A 15430-nucleotide genomic window follows, 5' to 3' on the forward strand; every position below is an offset into this window, starting at 1 on the left:
TAAAATTCGAAATGGAATTCATTTGTCTCAGGCTAAGTACATTGCTGATGTTTTGGCAAAGCATGATTTAGTCAACTGCAGTCCAGTGCCAACACCTATGTCTATAGGCCAGCAGCTAACCAAAGCTTCAGGTTCTGAGATTTCCAATATCTCTCAATATAGAAGCATTATTGGCGCCCTGCAATATGTTACTATCACTAGACCAGAAATAGCCTTCACTGTTAATAAGCTCAGCCAGTTTCTTTCTAATCCAAGAACTGCACATTGGGAAGCATGCAAAAGGTTGTTAAGATATCTAAAAGGCACAATACATTTTGGTTTGCAGTTCTACAACTGTGGAGATATGCAGATAAATTATTTTACTAATTCAGACTAGGCTTGTGATCGAGATGATAGGAAGTCAGTTACTGGTTTTAGAGTTTATCTAGGTGCTAATCTAGTTTCATGGTCATCTAAGAAACAAGCAGTTGTCTTAAGATCCAGTACAAAAGCTGAGTATAGAGCTTTGGCTCATGCTGCATCAGAGGTCATTTGGATACAGTCCTTGCTTGCTGAGCTCAGAATTCAGTTAAGTGCTACACCAATTATATGGTGTGATAATCATGGTGCAATAGCATTGGCTTACAATCCAGTTTATCATGCTAAAATAAAGCATGTTGAGCTAGACATTCATTTCATCAGAGACAAAGTGTCATCTAAAGAGTTAGTTGTTTATTTTGTGCCTAGTGAAGATCAAACAGCTGATGTCTTAAATAAAGCTCTCACTTTCACTCAGTTTCATTATTTGCGTAGCAAGTTAAATGTTCATCCTAGAAGCCTCAGCTCAAGAGAGGATGTTAGTGAAGCTGATGATTTGTAGAGAACAGAAAAGAAGCTTTAGTTTAAGAGGGGATGTTAGTGAAGCTGCTTAATATGAAGAACATAGGAATCGAGTGCAGTTTATTCAGCTGTGCTTGACTGCAGCAGATTTACTTCCTCAGCTGATGTGGCTTGGTGACGTGGCTTAGTTAGTTACTCTAAATAAGCATTCTTCATATGTGTGTAACAGATTACTAACAAATGTAACAAGCTGCTCTCATGACATATAAATATCTGTGTAATCCATTCAGATCTAACAATAAGAAGTTTCTCAAGCTGATGGTTTGTAGAGAACAGAAAAGAAGCTTCAGTTTAAGAGGGGATGTTAGTGAAGTTGCTTAATATGAAGAACAGAGGAATCGAGTGCAGTTTATTCAGCTGTGCTTGACTGCAGCAGATTCACTTCCTCAGCTGATGTGGCTTGGTAACGTGGCTTAGTTAGTTACTCTGAATAAGCATTCTTCATATGTGTGTAACATATTACTAACAAATGTAACAAGCTGCTCTCATGACATATAAATATTTGTGTAATTCGTTCAGATCTAAAAATAAGAAGTTTCTCAAGCTGATGATTTGTAGAGAATAGAAAAGAAGCTTCAGTTTAAGAGGGGATGTTAGTGAAGCTACTTAATATGAAGAACAGAGGAATCGAGTGCAGTTTATTCAGCTGTGCTTGACTGCAGCAGATTTACTTCCTCAGCTGATGTGGCTTGGTGACGTGGCTCTGAATAAGCATTCTTCATATGTGTGTAACAGATTACTAACAAATGTAACAAGCTGCTCTCATGACATATAAATATCTGTGTAATCCATTCAGATCTAACAATAAGAAGTTTCTCAAGTTTTTATTATGATATTTTCTTTCATTTTCTTTTAGCTTTCTCGCTTGCCAAACATAAATACTTAAAGTTCTATCAATGTTTTACGGTACTGGTCAGAGAACCTGAAGACACCTAACAAGATACTTTTCTTGAAGTATGAAGAGCTGAAAGAGATCCCAAAGGGCAGGTGAAGAGGCTAGCTTCGTTTCTTGGGCGACTACTTGCTGGTGAATATGAGGTGGATAAAGTGATATAGGGATCGAGTTTTGAGAGGCTTAAGAATTTGGAAGTGAACAAAAATGGGGAGATTCCTTTCGGCAATGTGCCGAATAGAGCCTTTTTTAGACTTGGCAAGGTTGGGGACTGGGAGAATTATTTCACAGCTGAGATGAAGCAAGGTCTAGATGGGATTACACGCATGAAATTAGAGGGGTCTGGTCTTGATTTTGAGTCCTGAAGTTTCACTTCTCTAAAAGCTTTGAGAGAGAATTTATTTATTTAGTTTTGATCTCTTTCTTTCTCTATCGTTTAAATAAAATCTAGTAGGTGTTATGTGTTGTAGAAATTAATGCAGTCAAGTTTTCTTTTCTTTTTTTTTCTTTTTTTTCACTGAGTTTATGTAGTCAAGTTTAATTATTTTTTACTTTTCAAAAAAAAAATTATTATTTTGTAACAATTAATGATTGCTTTGGAAAAATGCATCTCTTTACAAATTTATGCCTAAGTGTATTTCTATATTTTACTCTTCAAATATCTATTTGTTTACTTATGGGGTAAAAAGGACAGTGAAAAAATATATTACTCTCCAAAATATTATTCAAATAGAAAATAAATTAATATTATTTTAATCAAATAAATATTTTTTTAAAAGAAAAATAAATAGTAATTAAAACACTTCTCTCTCTCCAATAAAAAGTAATAAAATATTAATTGAAGAGGGGGAAAACAACTCTACAAAATTGAAGAGAGAGAATAATTTTTTTTTTGAAGAATATTAGTTGAAGTGTATTTTGGAGTCTTAAATACTGGCGTAACTCTTCAAATAAATAACAAAATCTTATTTAAAGAGACTTTTGGAGATGCTTTAACATTATTATCATGTTACTTGATAAGAAATTTGTACTCGACCCAACTGGTTGGAAGTCCAAAGTAAAAGTATTTTTTTAATACTTTGTTATATTTATAATTAAATATTTTTTTATCTATAAATTTATAAGAGAGATATTTACTCATACTCATAAATTTGTAAAAAAAAAAATCTCAATATAAGGCGAACCAGGTGCACTCAAAGTTAGATGTATGAGTCTAGCCCACCAACAATTCTTTAAAGAATTAAACTGTCATTTATTTTGAAATTTGAATCAATAGTGTGTATAAATTCTGTTTTAGTAATAATAATCATACATTTTAATGTAAATTTCTTCTCTATCTTATTCCAAAATGATATCTTAATAAGGCGTATAAAAGGCCTATACTATTTTATCACTTGACAAAAATTAGGTAAAAAAATTGGCCTGAACGTAACAACGTCACGGAGGTTAGAGACATAAATAATTCAGTGTTTGTTTTTGGTTTCTTGCTGTTTACAGAATATTGCAGTTGTTTTCGAGGTGTCAAGCACAAAGACCTTGTTTATTTACTATAATCTTTTGTTCATTTAATATAAGTCTTCCTCGATTAAGCGAGGGTTATTCAAAAAATATAAATATATTATATAATAATTAAGCTTGATTGACGAGATAAAACATTTTATATATTTTTCCTCGATCGATCCGGTGATGAAGTGGCTGAATCACGTGCCCTTAGCTGTAAACAAACATATATTTTTCATGGGACAGAAATATATATGAAACAAATTAAAACCATCAAAGTAGAGCTCGCAGCGTATAATATTATATCAAATTATAAATAAATAAATATATATATATATATAATTGATCTAGTCTAGGATCTAACTCTATTAAATTTTAAAAAAGTTATTAAATTATACAGTTTAATAGTATAATATATATTCATACATGTGTGTGTACGTATATTCGAATGCTTGACTATTATTTATCTTCCGCATTTTCAATTTAAGCAACTAGATCAAATTGAATCAAACCAATGCTGTTAAAGCTTTCACGCACTAAACTAGTAAAATGCAACAAAATATAATATTGTTTTACTATAGTAAAAGAGCCCTAGTTATAGCTAGTTGTCTGTCTATTAAATTATCTCTCTATAAATCATGTGAACCATAAACCTATTTAAATAACTCATCCTCATGGGTTGACAAGCCAAAACATGGATAATCATCAATTTTTAAGTTTTAACTTTGACCACTACTGTAAATGTGCTCTCACAATAACAGGTATGCTAAATTCTTTTGAAAATATGAATATTTTTATTATTTTACACATGAACGTAAATGCTTTTTCTTTTATTGTTTGTTCCATGATTTTTTTTAAAATTATATATTTTTATTTCTATTTCATTCTTCACTTGTAAATATTTTGCTTCTTTCTAATTTACATGTAACCAAAATCAACTTTCATGGTAAGTTTGAATATCATTCCAATTTTTCATTTTCATCTTAGATAATTGATATTGGTGCATCTAATCATATTACTTCATCTATATATTCATTATCACATGTTACACCTATCTCTGCTCACAAACATGTTCGCATGCCTAACGGAAGATTTTCACAAATCTCTTATCTAGAGAATATCTACACACTTCATGGTTGCAGATCCATTCACTAAAGCCATGCACGAGATATTTTTTTTGCACATACGCGATCATTAGGATTGTGCAGATTATAAAAGTTGTACTTAAAATATTCTTTATGCAATAAAATTATTTTTATTTTATTCTCATAAGATACTAATTGGCATGATTACACATATATGATTTTTAAAATATATGTCCTCAGGTTATGACTAGCTTTTCTCACACAAGCGGTCACCTCAGTTGTTAATGAAAGTAACCTGGGATGAGACACAAGGTTAAGAGAAAGTATTGGATACATTCTCATGGAGCTTATTATATCTTGAAAATGTCACCTTGACTGGGTCAAGTTGAAGAACCTAATTAAGTCATAAATGAGTTTATTTGGTGCCTTATGAAGGCAAGCTTATTAAGACTCAAATTGGGCGCTCGAATAAGCAACTGATTTAAGATTTGCACAAAAGATAGCCAGACATATGCTCTTACACAAAGAGAATTCACTGTAACTGGTGATTCATACCATGCGTGCTTTTGTGACCAAAAGGAAAATCAATGAATAAATATGTTTGTAACGATGTAAAGTATAACGAAATCTAGGAAATATAATGAACAAGTTATTTGAATCTCTTGCAAAAAAGTGCAATTGAGGTTTTTTACTCTGCAAGCTCCAATTTATGTTTTCATGGGTCACACGTTGCATTTGCTCGTATGATACTGCGGTTGTGGCTTTATGCCTAAAAACCCTTCTCTCATTGCTCTGGTTACTCAATCATCCCATCCTATGTGAGTGGGAGATGTTAGATTTAACACCCATGATGGGATGGATTAATCTAAACATAAGTGATAAGATAAACTTAGAGTTTGTTTATGATTCTTATAAGATAAAACTAGTATTTTATCTTAACCATAATCACATAAGATGTAGCTTATCAAATAACTCTAGGAAGTTGATTTGAATTAAACTACACTTATTATACTATATAAACACTATATGGGTGAGTGATAGCATGTACAATAATAATCATAAGAATCAGAGCAACATCAAAAGAGAGTGAGTGAAAAGGGAAAAAGGCAGTAGCTTATTGCTTCGTGAATTGAGGGGATTTTCCAAATACGTGATTGTCCTTCGATCATCAATGACATAAATTTATGATGATCCGTTCGTGAAGGAGATTTGCGCGTGGAGGTTCCAATTCCTAGCATTCAATTTCTGTTTATTGCGGTATGCTCGTGTTGATAGTACTATTGAGCTGGTTCAAGGGGCACATGATAATTTTAAAAGTAATCCTGACGCATTCCAAAAATTGCTTGAAGATGTTGAAAAACCACTATATCCAGGCTACAGCAACTTTAAAAAGTTATCGGCTTTAGTAAAACTGTACAACTTGAAAGTGAAGAGCGGATGGTCAGATAAAAGTTTCTCCGAGCTACTTAAATTACTAAGAGAGATGCTTCCAGACCAAAATGAAATCCCGACATCTATGTATGAGGCAAAAAAAACATTGAATGCATTGGGAATGGAATATGAGAAGATTCATGCCTGCCCGAATGATTGTATATTGTATTAGAAAGATTACAAAGATTTAACTTCTTGCCCTACTTATGGATTATCTAGGTGGAAGGTAATGAACAACTCGGAAAAGCTAAAATCGGGTGTGCCTGCAAAAGTTTTATGATATTTTCCACCTATCTCTAGGTTTACAAGAATTTTCAGCATCAAGGAAACAGCTAAAAACTTAACATGGCATGCAGAACAAAGAGAAGTTAATGGTTACCTACATCATCCAGCCGATACTCCATCATGGAAGCTCATAGACTACACATGGCTTTCTTTTGCATCTGAACTAAGAAACCTGAGACTTGCTCTTTCTGCAGATGGGATTAATCCACATAGTTCCTTAAGTAGTAGGTATAGTTATTGGCCAGTTATACTAGTGACTTATAATCTTCCATCATGGCTATGCATGAAAAGAAAGTTTATGATGTTAACCTTGTTGATATCAGGTCCTAAACAACCCGACAATGATATTGATGTGTACTTAGCACCATTGATCGATGATCTGAGATTGTTATGGGAGGTGGGAGTTGATGTTTATGATGCATACCACCAACAATCTTTCAACTTAAAAGCTATTCTTTTATGGACAATTAGTGATTTTTCGGCTTACGAAAACTTAGTTGGTTGTACTGTAAAGGGCTATAAAGCTTGTCGCATATGTGGAGAAAAAACACACTCTATTCGGCTACAACATAGTAAAAAGATTTCTTTCATGAGGCATAGAAGATTTTTATCACGATCACACTCGTATCGTGATACGGTAAAATAATTTAATGGTCTCCTGAATATAAAAAAGCACCTGAACCATTAAATGGAGAGGAAGTTCTAGCAAAAGTGGATAGGTTAAATGTTACATGGGGAAAACGAAATGGAAAATGTCTGGTTTCACAAAGTTATTGGAAGAAAAAGTCTATATTCTTTGACCTTGAATACTGGAAGTATCTTTATGTTCGACATGTGCTTGATGTTATGCATATTGAGAAGAATGTATGTGAGAGTATTGTCAGTACATTGCTTGGCATAGAAGAAAAAACAAAAGATGGACTTGCAGCTCGTATGGATCTTAAACCATTGAATATGCGGAGTGAATTAACTGAAAATGGGAGAACTAAGTTACCTGCAGCATCTTTCACATTAAGTAAAGAAGAGAAAATTAGATTTTGTAAAACATTATCGAAGATAAAGGTCCCTGATGGTTACTTTTTAAATATAAGAAATCGTGTGTCAATGCAAGATCTAAAGTTGTACGGTATAAAGTCTCATGACTGTCATGTTCCGATGCAACAGTTATTGCCCATGGCTATAAAGGCATTACTACCAGATCACGTCAAAAAAGTTATAATGAGAGTGTGTTTTTTTTTTCAATGCATTGTGCAGCAAGGTTGTAAATGTGGCTGCACTTGATCAACTACAAGCTGATGTGGTTGAAACGGTATGCTCGCTTGAGATGTATTTTCTTCCATCCTTTTTTGATGTCATGGTTCATTTGATGATACATCTCATTTGAGAAGTTAAACTTTGTGGGCTGGTTTATTTACGATGGATGTACCCATTCGAAAGAGACATGAAAACGCTAAAGGGGTATGTCAGGAACCGTAATAGACCAGAGGGTTGTATAGCTGAAGCATAAATTGCTGAAGAAGCTGTTGAGTTTTGCTCAGAGTATTTATCTAGTGTAGATACAGTCGAACTTCCATTTAGAAAAAATGCTGCATATGGCCATTCAGATATGGGTTATCCTCTTTTAGGGGGTAAAGTTGAGACTGTGCCTTTTCACCAATGGCAGCAAGCACATCTTTATGTTTTAGCAAACACAAATGATGTTCAACCTTATATCGAGTAAGTGTTTTGACTTTTGTTTTCAATTACTATCATTTATTTTATTTAATTTTTCTAAAATGAGGTAACATGTCTAAACTATTGTATTAGTAAGCACTTTGAATATTTGAAGGAGTTGCACCCCATAAAGTCTAAAAGAGAAAAGTGGTTGCACGATGAGCATAGTAAAACATTTATTTGCTAGTTGGGCCTTAAGGGAATAAGCTATTGATTAATGAATTAAGCTTTCCATTATGTTTTCTTTTTCTTTGTTTGGTTAATTTTGACAATATATGTTCTTTTATTGCACCAAGGTTGAACAACAATTGAATAGTTCAAGTGACGGCATTTTCGAATCACTGAGGTGGATAGCACAAGGGCCTTGTTTAGAAGTAATAAAGTATTCTAGATATGTCATAAATGATCGCCGATTTTACACAAAGGAATTAGATGATGCACGAGTTGTTCAAAATAGTGGGGTGACTTTAATGGCCAAGGCTTTACAAATCTCAAATGCTAAAGATAATAATCCAGTCTATTCAAATATGACTTTCTATGGAATTATTCAAGAGATATGGGAGCTGGACTACCATCAATTTAGAATTCCAGTGTTTCGATGTGATTAGGTTAAAAGTAGCAATGGCATCAAAGTAGAAAAGTTTGGGTTTACTCTAGTTGATCTTCAAAGAATAGGGCATAAAAATGATCCATTCATTCTAGCATCGCAAGCAAAACAAGCGTTCTATGTTGAAGACTAACTTGATCCTAGATGGTCAATTGTTTTAGAGCCCTCTATAAATGTTGCAAAGGATGATGTTAATGAATATGGCTTAGATGACCATTTTATAAACCGACAAGCTTTGAGCAGCAGATTGACTCTCATTTGATAGAAATGAAGAGCCTAATTTAGCTTATTTTAAAAAAAATATTGTGAGCACTTTGTTATAAAGAAAACTTTATGATATTTTATTCATATTATTTTTATGTGAAATCATTTTCTTGATTATTTCTACTACGGTTTACTAATCATTTTTAAGTTACAGGTTTAAATGGATTCTTCAAATATTCATTAAGATGATGATGTGCATACTTTAGAAATGAATGAGAGGAAGAAAAGAGGTCCAGCCATGATGCCTAAAATTGTAAAGGGTACAAGCAATGGGAAGAAGTTCAAGTTAACTTTAACTACAAAGGACAACCAATAGGTAAGATGCGACTAAAATTGAGTAGCATGGTTGGGGTTTGGTCTCGATCTTTGGTTCTGATTATGTATACAACTTGGAAAAAAGTACCGACAAAAGTCAAAAACAAGTTATGGGCTTGTGTTACAGTACGTATGCTGACATTTAGAACTTTTTTCGTAATTATTTCAGAAATTACTAATTTATTAATGAAATTTCTAATTTATTAATTATGATCATTTTCATGAAGGCAAAATTTGATGTTGGTGAAGATAGAAAAAGATTCATTATGATGAAATTTAACAAGACTTGGAAGACATTTAAATATAAGCTCACGGCAAATGTAAAAGAGTATATATATGAACTTGAACTTCTGAGACATCCCCCAATCGGCCGAGAATGGGGTTCAATTTCTCAAGAAGATTAGAACTAATTTGTTGAGTTCAGGAAATCAGTAGAGTTTAAGGTTATGAAATACTATTATGTGTCATATTTTTATATAACTACTTTATGGTATGATAACTTTTGTTATTAATGTATAATGTTTTTTGGTTCACTTGATAATGCAGAATCTTAGTGAATTTCAGACAGAACGGCGCAACAAAGTCACTCTAAATCATGGTCTTTCTAGAGGAGGATATGTTGGCTTAGAAGAACGAATTGTAATTTACTTTTTAAATCATTCTTGCTTTCCTAATTTCTTATTCCAACTTTGTTGCATTAGGTGAACTAACTAACAACATAATTTATTTTAGCAACGAGCAACTAGTGTTTATGACCCCGTACCAAGAGAAGACTTATGGGTTGAAGCTCGAAAAACAAATAATGGTGAGTTTAGAAGTGAGGATGTTAAAGAAAAGGCTGAGAAAATAGTAAGTTTTTAATTTTTTACATAGTATTTGACTCATAAGATTATGGTAAATATATTATAAGTTCCTGAATTTTTTGTCTTTGTAGACTGATTTAAAGAAACAAGTTGCTGATGGAGAAATTTCATTTCAACCGGGTGAGGATATTCTCACTATGGCACCATAACATCCAGGTCGAGTACAAACTACTGGTGATGGAGTGACGATAACATCATACTTGAAAGGGCGAAACGTAAATCTATAGCAATTGATATAGAGAATATTGTTGAAGAGAAAGTGGACAAGATTGTCACGCATAGAATGATAGAATTTATAAAAGAATTCATAAAGGAATTCAATGATTCTCAATTTCCACCAAATCGACTACAATCTGATTGAGATAGTTGTTCAGATCTAGGTGAAAGGCATGATCAGAGTAGGCCTCTCGCAAAGGACCAATCCACGCCAATTGCAAGGTTATCAAAGGTACATCTTATTGTTTATTATTTTTCTGGTTTTTTATTATTTTGCAGTAAGCATATTATTTTATAGTGAAATTCATGTTAACTTTACAAGAGATACAATAGTAAAAATAGTTTATTTAATTGTCATTTATGTTGCTGTTTTGTTAAAAAAATAATGTTGTTTTTCTGCGAAACATCAGTGGATGATAGTTTTATGTTATTGTTATTTTTGTTGTTATTTCATAGTGAAAATCAAGCTACTTTTTGTAAAACAGCAGCAAAAATAGTTTAATATTACTACTGCTCTTACTGTTGGTTTGTAGTAGCAAAAATAGCTTTATTTTATTACTGTTCTTATTGTCATTTTGTAGTAAAAATCATGCCGTTTTTCTATAAAACAACAACAAAAATAGCTTTATTTTACTGCTTTCTTGTAGTAAAAACCATGCTTCTGTTTTTTATTTTGCAAAACAACAATAAATATACCTTTATTTTACTATTATTTTTGTTGTTGTTTTCTACTTTGAGTTATGTTGCTTTCTACAAAATAGTAGCCAAAAACAACACCATTTTATTGATATTTTGGCTGCTATTTTGTACTAAAAGTTATGCTATTTTGCGTGCAAAACAAAAGCAAAATCCTTACTTTTTTCTGACAACATATAAGTAACAATAGTTATATTAAAATAACTTTATTTTACTACAGTGTTGTCTATTTTTTGTAGCTGTTTTATGAAAGATTAAGTTATTCAATAATTTATTTGTTGGTTTATTACCTTTTATTACAGGGGACTTTTTGTAAGTTGGCATTAGGCGATGACCTTAACATAGTGTCTCAAGGAATGGTGTTTGTGGATAATGAACCAAATGCAACCGTGCATGGCATACCACTTGCATCTACTGATGTACGTGTGTCTATTGATGTTGCATACCAAAAAAATGCTATCTTACCTCGACCGGTTCGTGATGAGCTTATACTTGTAAGCCATGTTATTGGATCTATCGTGGCTTGGCCTAAAAAATTTGTTATTACAAGTAACAACGAGGTAAATTATTTCATTACGCCATATATTCAAATAGGTAGATTATTATTTTGTGTTTAATTGATTTTTTCCTTTTAATATTAGGTATCAAAATTTGTTTCTCAAGACGTAGCAAGTTCGAGTATGCCTCCAATTGCGAAAAGTGTTTTTTCATTTGCTAAGAATGTGATGCACCCCTCCGGATCCATTATAATTAATTTTGATCCAAATATGTTTGCTTCTACAACTGAATTGATGTTTTTTGCTAGGGATTATATTCTACAATTTTTTAGAATGGAACAAATATCAGTTAGTGTCATAAAAGTGTATATGAGGTGATGTCTTATTCCAAATTTCTAATATTGCTATATATAGATATAAGAGTGTATATTATTTTTGTATTATGTCTTGCACATGCTGTTATTTGAGAATATAAAGAGATGCAATTTGGAAAAAAGGTTCAAGTTTGTTGATCCAGAATTTTTTGCAAATGAGAGTGCCCATGACAGTGAGGAAAAGGCTAAAAAGCTTGGAGATATAATGGAATCGGTCGATCCAATGCAACTTATCATTTTTCCATATAATGAATCGTAAGTCATACATTCAAAGTGAATAAGATTGCTATGATATTTGGAATTTTACAATGATAAGTATTTTGCATGCAGAGCACATTGGATGTTGGCTGTTATTGATTCATATGAAGGCCAATGTTATTTTTTTGATTCAACTGGTCATGATCCGCATTAAAACTTGAAAGAGCTTATTAATAGGTATGTTAAAAAATTGTACTTTTTAGCTTGTATTTTCTTTATATTATTTTCTAATATATGCTTTGCAATTTCGAAATTAAGTTCATTGAGAATGTTTAGCACGGCACATGGAAAAATTAATCGGAAGCATTGCATATGGAAACCAATCAAAGTAAGGAACATTAGTCTTAAATTCAAATTCATAATATTTTGTATATGAGATTTATAATCTATAAGTGCATGAATTTGTTCATTGTGTAACTTAAATCTATTACTTTCTCTTTTGTAGTGTCCTCGTCAACCCAAATATGTTGAGCATTGCGGATATTATGTGATGAAATATATGTGGGATATTGTGGCTAATACTAATGTCTCTATTCCAGAAAAGGTATTGGCAATTTTTTATCAAATATTTATTTATTTTTCTGCACCAAATAATTTATATATTTTTCACTTTATAGTTTGTTAAGATACAAAGCTACACTCAAAAGGAGATTGACGAGGTGAGATGCGAGTGGGCTAGGTATACATGGCAACTTGCTGCTACATATGAAAATTAATTGATTGATAATTCAAGGTTAGTCTCTAATAGTACTAGATACTACAACTTATCGTGATTAAACTACAAGTTGTAATAAATGAGCATGATATATTTATTTTTTCTTTCTTCGTAAATAATGTCATAGGTCACTACCAGCTGCATAATTTTTTTGAAAATATTACATATGAAGACTTGATGAGAATTTAGATGTGGTAGCTAGATTACATGTGGAAGAGCTAGTATTTTGTTGAAGATGAAGAGTTGTCAAAGTTCTCTACAAAAGAGTATGACAATTTTCTTAGTTAGTATAACATTTTGTTGATTTTGTTATATCGGAAGAGTATTTGTAAGAATTTCAATGTATAACATTTTGTTGAGGATGTATGAAGGATTATACATCTAAGATTTTTGTAAAGCAATATTTTGTATATGACATAGTTTGTAAAAAAAGTAATTGTAAAAATATAATTGTCAAATAGAAAATTACAATTAAAGCACGCTTGTAATTTTATTTTTTTTTAGATAACATCAAAGATGACGGTTCTATAAAAGCCGTCATTATAAATTGATAAAAAGTAGCAAAACATGATATAAGATGACTGTTTTATATAAAACCGTCATTAAAAATATGAATTTAATGACGAGTATTTAAAAAATCGTCGTAAAAAAATAAACATTTAATGATGGTTTTTAGGAAAAAACTGTCATTAAATGTTCATTTTTAATAACGGGTTTTTCCTAAAAACCGTCATTAAAAAGTACATGTAATGACGGTTTTTTCCTAAAACCGTCATTAAATGTTATGTTTTTAATGATAGTTTTGCAAACAAACGGTCATTAAATCTCTAGTATAAATTACAAATAATGACTGTTTAGTAAAATAACCGTCATTATAAATACAGATTTAATGACGGTTTTGGGCAAAACAACCGTCATTAAATATTATGTATCCATGGTATATAATGACGGTTTTTTAAAATAACCGTCATTATAAGTGGACATTTAATGACGGTTTTTGAACCGTCATAAAAAGAATACCCCCTTTAATGTCACTGCCTAAGATCTTATGTCTTTTAAAACCGTCATTAAAGACCAATTTTGTACTAGTGTGTTAAACTTTTCCACAACGAATTAGGTGATTCATCGCCTTAATACCTAGTGCAACACTCTTATTACAACGAGACAATAAAAAAAATTCATCACTATAATCTTTAGCAATGAAAATTTGTGGTTTTAACGACAAAATATTTTGATGTTAAATCCCTTTTTTTTCTTGTAGTGCTTTTGTGGACTCTAACTCATTGCCCAATATAAAGTCAATTTCATTAGATGAGGAAGCTTGTAAATGATGTGGTAGCTTATGCAGTCCAATTCTAAAAAATATAACTCAATTTCTTATCAAACACCAATTGAGATAGTTGTTTATCACTAAATGGCTCATATCCTTCATTAACAAACTTGTTCTTGATGTTTTATCATTTTCTGCTTTAAATAAAAATAATAAAGAAAACATGATCACTTTAAAATAATTTAAGTAATGTAAAAATTTTGACTTTAAAAAAAACAAAGAGCTTACGTATCTTGATTTTGCCTCAGAATTCACCATCATTTATTTACCGACATTATAGTGAGTAATAAGAAATAAATCAGGCAACCTTTGTTGTTTACCACTGTCATTATGTTATTAAAACAGTACATAATACATCATATTTTTTTAAATATATATACTACTTTATGAAAATATTTAAAATGAAAGATTATTAACTTTCTCCTCATGATGAGCAATGAATGACTTAAATCCTCTGTAGTGCTTACACGAGAGTTTTTGTCTATTTTCAGCATTTTTCTTATATATATATATATATAGGGTGTTGTTCCAGTCTGGGATGCCTGACTTGGAACAACATCTGGGATGGTCCAAAGGCCAACATTGGCTACACATGGTGGACTCCACCATTTGCAGCCAACAAAAAAAAAAAATAGGGGCCATTAGATTTCCATCCAATGACCCCCAAATGATTCCCGGACACTATTTCAATCCAGAAATCCTGGATTTGGAACAATATATACATATATATATTGTATATGCTAAAAAGTAATAAACAACTCATGGAAGAGACAATATAACAAGATAGTAAATAAGACAATCCATTGGCCTTGCAATTTATACTTTTTGCATCTTTTGGCCTTATAAATAAATTAAATAGAAATAACATATTAATGCAAAGATAATACACACGGCCAACAATTTTTAAACATATCCATGTATGCTAGTTGCAAAATTCAATTCATTCTCTTTAGATTTTAATAATTTGCTAATTTCTAAAAAATATTAAAAAAATACTTGCTACTGTTAGCCTATGTGGCTATAGATATTGATTTTGATGATAACAAATCATATGTATTGATTAAACAAAGATTTATGAATTGTGTTTTTATAATAAGAAAATGATGTTATAGAATCAAAGTGTTTTGTACTAAAATGAAAGTATTTTAAAACCTTTGATATTGTTTTGAATTTCGGATTTGGACCTATTTGAATATCTTTAAATGTTTTGGGTCATTCTATAATTTCACATATTTTGGGTCATATCTTAATTTTAGAAGTTTTAGGATTAATAAAGTAATATTTACAAATTCTGAAATTGGACCTATTTGAAAAGGTTTAGAACATTTTGGGCTATAACACAGTTTTATAAAGTTTTAGGGTCAAACTGTAATTTTGAAACATAGTTCACTATAGCAGTTACTGTAGCAAGCGGCTATCCAGATCCTGACAAACGGTAGACCGGATTCGGGCAGAATGTTTTTGTAACTTAAACGGCTAACCGAATTTCACAAGCGGCATACCGGATGTT

This window comes from Citrus sinensis, chromosome 4 (genome assembly GCF_022201045.2).
Source record: "Citrus sinensis cultivar Valencia sweet orange chromosome 4, DVS_A1.0, whole genome shotgun sequence".
Taxonomy (NCBI): domain Eukaryota; kingdom Viridiplantae; phylum Streptophyta; class Magnoliopsida; order Sapindales; family Rutaceae; genus Citrus; species Citrus sinensis.